The 4,788-nt window shown below is 39.1% G+C and overlaps 1 non-coding gene across 1 annotated transcript; it reads right to left on the minus strand.

Moving 5' to 3' along the window:
- Positions 1 to 251: 251 nt before the first annotated feature.
- On the minus strand, positions 252 to 323 carry TRNAK-UUU (transfer RNA lysine (anticodon UUU)). The gene has a single exon. It is a non-coding gene; the product is annotated as a tRNA-Lys (tRNA).
- Between the last annotated feature and the right edge of the window lie 4,465 nt (positions 324 to 4,788).

Raw genomic sequence — 4,788 nt, forward strand, 5'->3', positions numbered from 1 at the left:
GAGTTATATTCCCCTTTTCATTCCTAATAATGTTTATTTGGGCTTGTTCTCTTTCTCTCTCTCCTGATCAGTCTTTCTAGGGTGTTTTTCAAAGAATTAGACTTTTGTTTTGCTTGTTATCTCTGTTTTTTTGTTGTTGTTGTCATTATATATATACATACATATATTTATTCATATATATATATATATATTTTTTTTTTTTTTTTTTTTTTTTTTTTTTTGGCCGCACCACACAGCTTGTGGGATCTTAGTTCCCCAACCAGGGATTGAACCTGGGCCCCAGCAGCAAAAGTGCCGAGTCCTAACCACTGGACCGCCAGGGAATTTCCGTTGTCATTATATTTTCTACTTCCTTATCTTCTGCTTTTTCTTTCATTACTTGATTTCTTCAACTTCCTTTGGTTTACTATTGTTCTTTTAATTCCTTCTTAACCTGAACCTTCAGCTCATTTTAAAAACTATTTTTATTCATAATTAATTCATTTAATGCTATACATTCTTCTCTAAGTACTTCTTTAGCTGCATCCTACAAGCCCTCATAGGTAACGGTGATGCTTTTTCGTCATTCAGCTATAAGAATTTTATAATTTGTTATAATTTACTCTCTTATTCATGGATAATTTAGAAGTTTATGGGTGCATTTAGGGTTCAAATAAATGAAAAAAATTAAAGCTACCTGTTATTATTGAAAATAAATGTAATTTTACTGCATTGTGATGAGATAAAGCGGTATATAATGTTGACTTTGAGAAATGTTTAAGATTTCCTTTGTGAGCCGTTAATATTTGTTGTGTGCTTCAACTACTGAGCCCGAGTGCCACAACTACTGAAGCCCACACACCTAGAGCCTGTGCTCCGAAGCAAGAGAAGCCTCCGCAATGAGAAGCCCGCGCACCTAAACAAAGACCCAATGCAACCAAAAATAAACAAATAAATAAAAATAAAATAAAATAAATTCTAAAAATATTTGTGTGCTTGAAATAATGTAAACTCTCAGTTTAATGGTGTAAGCTTTTCTTGCCTCTTTATATATTAAAGGTTTATAACCACGTTTTCAAATCCATAGTAATCTATAGCAATCTGAATCTGTAGAAATCAGCGTTCAGTGCACAAGACAGAGAAACCACTCCAGGTATTTTAAGCAAAATGAACATTAAGTTTTTACAGAGTCATTGGAAGGGCTGTAGGAGTACACTTGAGGTTGGGTCTCTGGGATGCTATCTATCCCTAGAACCACGTTTACGATACACTGTTGTAACAAGCCAAAGAGTGGGACACAAGCACTGCCAACACTGACACTGCTTCCTAACATTCACAGAACCAGAGGCCAGTCATTGACACAGAAAAACTCGATGGCTCTAGGATTGTGCTTGTAAGCAATAACAGCCCAAGGAAAAGGACAATGATCTCTGCCTCTCATCCACCTTCTAGATCTTGCACTGTGGCACCAAGTGGTGGAAACTAATCCACATCTGGAACACTAGCTGTGAGAGACTCTGGGAAACAGTTTTTAGCTTTCCATCCTCTGCACACTAGGGTGTGGGAATAGATGCCAAGTGAGTCCTTCCACATTTTCCTCTATAATATATTAATTTTTCATCTACTTGATCTATCAATTTCTGAGAGGTGTGTTTTTAAATCTCACACTATTATTGTAGACTTGTCAATTTCTCCCTTTACTTCAGTACGTTCCTGCTTTATATACCTCAAAACACTTTTTAAAGTGCATACAAATTCATAAATAATTTTAAATCTTTTTGGTAGATTATAACTTTCATCAGTGTCAAATGTTCTTCTTTCTTCCTACTAATGTTATTTTGCTTTAATTCAGTTTTTCTGATATTAATATGAATACATTTTTGCCTTTCAGTCAGTATTTACCTGGTGTAATTTTTCTATTATTTTCAACCTTTATGTGTAGTTTTGCTTTTCACTATTCGTCTTGTAAACGGCATATAGTTAGGCTTTAGAAATCCAATCAGAGCCTCTTTGTCTCCCATTAGTGTGTTTTACCTATTCATATGATTGGGACGATGGATATATTTGGTCTTATTTCTACCATTGCTCTTTATGCTTTCTTATCGCAAATTCTCTGCTTTCTTTTTATTCCTTTTTGCCTTCTTTAGGACTTGTCAAATTATACTTACCCCCTTTATTTTCCTCCACCAGATTGGAAATTATATTTTCCTACTTCTAGTCTTTAACAGTTACCCTTACATTTATAACATATGAACTTTCATTTATATTTATCCAAGAAAGTCTACATTGACATTTTTATTCTTCTCCCAAGTAAGACAATTTCCTTTAACATGATTTCACCCCTCCTAAAACATCTCCATTTCTTTGCTATTTTAATTTCACCCTTTTTTCCCTTTCTTTGAAGACGTATAAAATTATTCTTTAACTTTTTTACGGTCAATACTTACTTCAATTTATCACCAGGATTTTTTTTTTTTTTTTTTCCTCTCGGATGCTTCTTGCATTAAACCCATAGAAGTGAAACTAGAGATGGAGTAACCACATGGGAGGATGCAGACAGGATCCAGGCGTCAGATGGTTTCTTTAGAAAATATCTATTGAACATTTGCTATGGGTCAGGACTTTCTGTATATTATCTCATTTAATATTCTCATCAGCTCTATAAGGCATCATTATTCACTTTTTACAGAAGAGGAAAGCTGAGGTTCAAGTAGGTGAAGTAACTTCCCTAGGATCATGCAAGATCTGGAGAGAAGTAGAGCTGGTAGTTCAACTTCAAGTCCAACTCCAAGGAAAGAGTATTTTGGTTTCTGGGAGGGTTTTTTTCCCCCTGCTAATAAGTCATTTCTCTTGGAATAATTTTAGGCTCCCAGAAAAGTTACAAACATAATATAATACATAATTAGGTTTATCATAGTCATTGAGTATATAGTACACATTCTCATCACTGGTCCATACAAGGCCTCCCTTAAATTGCTTATGAATTTATGTATTTATTTTAATAATATAAAACAATCCATGGAGCCACTGCCCAATACGAAAAATAAAACACTGATAAGAACTTGCATCTACAGTCTGGTCCTCCACACTTCAATCCACCCAAAATGAATTTGAATCCTGTGTTCAGTGTTCTCTTGCTTTCTTTTTTATGTAGTTTTATCAAATCTATATCTATTTCCCAAAAGTATATTTTTTTCTAGTATTCAATTTTTATAAAAAGGGTACCATGTTGAGTGTGATATTTGGTGATATACTTTTATTTTAATTAATTATTTATTTTTGGCTGCATTGGGTCTTTGTTGCTGCGCACAGGCTTGCTCTAGTTACAGTGAGTGGGGTCTACTCTTCGTTGCGGCGCGCAGGCTTCTCACTGTGGTGGCTTCTCTTGTTATGGAGCGCGGGCTCTGGGGCGCGGGCTTCCGTAGTTGTGGCACGTGGGCTCAGTAGTTGTGGCTCACAGGCTTAGTTGCTCCGCAGCATGTGGGATCTTCCCAGACCAGGGCTCGAACCTGTGTCTCCTGCACTGGCAGGCATATTCTTAACCACTGCGCCACAAGGGAAGCCCCTGGTGATATACTTTTTTTAATATATAAATTTATTTAATTTATTTAATTATTTTTGGCTGGGTTGGGTCTTTGTTGCCGCGCGTGGGCTTTCTTTAGTTGCGGTGAGCGGGGGCTACTCTTCGTTGTGGTGCGCAGGCTTCTCAATGTGGTGGCTTCTCTTTGTTGTGGAGCACGGGCTCTAGGCACGCGGGCTTCAGTAGTTGTGGCATGCGGGCTCAGTAGTTGTGGCTCTTGGGCTCTAGAGCGCAGGCTCAGTAGTTGTGGCGCACGGGCTTAGTTGCTCTGTGGCATGTGGGATCTTCCCTGACCAGGGCTTGAACCCGTGTCCCCTGCATTGGCAGGCAGATTCTTAACCACTGTGTCACCAGGGAAGTCCCCCTGGTGATATACTTTTATCACTCAAAATTATGTTGCTAAATTCCATCCAGACTGTTGCATTTAACCTTACCGCATTCATTTTGACTGCTGTATAATACTCCATCGTATGTTATTCTAGAATTTCTGTGTCTGTTCTCCTGCCAGTGCTTTTGTGCCAACAGGAACATTCTTGTATCTCCTGATGTACACGGTAAGATTATCTCTTGAATATAAAGATAGGAGTGGAATTGCTGGGTCACAGTTGTCTTAGTTTGGGTCCCCTAAAGCAGAGCCTGAGACAAAAGGGATGCTGATAATTTATTTGAGGAGTCATGCCAGGAAGCAAGAGAGAGTGAGACAGGGAAGGAGGAAAATACAACATAAGGGAGAAATATTGAGGTGACTGCTAGGGGCTGGTTCCCAGAATTGTGGGCCTGAAGGATGGACAGCAGGGGCATTTATCTGCAGGCTCCTGAGCCCCATTGATCAAGGGATGCCCCCGGGATGTTAACTTCCCTACGTTTCTAGCTGTGCTTGTGGATGGGCGGAGTGCTGCCACCCCCAGCCACCCAGGGGAGAAAACCCTGGGCAGAAAACAGAAAAATGTGTACCTATGCTGTGTGGGGAGCTGTCAGCACACGTGAGTCCTGAGCTGGGCGGAAGGGGATTACAGCTGTGGCTTAAAGGTGAACTAAGGGGATGTGACACTGGCACCAGAGGCGACTACTAGATAGAATGGGTGAATGTTGGAGTTTACACACTAATGCCCGACTGTGTTCCTAAGTAGTTGTGCCAACTTACACTCTCACCACCAACGTGGGAGAAACCCAATGACTCTGCATCCTAACAGTCCCGTTTTCTCGCTTCTTAATGACCACTTCCTTTT

The sequence above is a fragment of the Balaenoptera ricei genome, chromosome 1, assembly GCF_028023285.1.
Source record: "Balaenoptera ricei isolate mBalRic1 chromosome 1, mBalRic1.hap2, whole genome shotgun sequence".
NCBI classification, from domain to species: domain Eukaryota; kingdom Metazoa; phylum Chordata; class Mammalia; order Artiodactyla; family Balaenopteridae; genus Balaenoptera; species Balaenoptera ricei.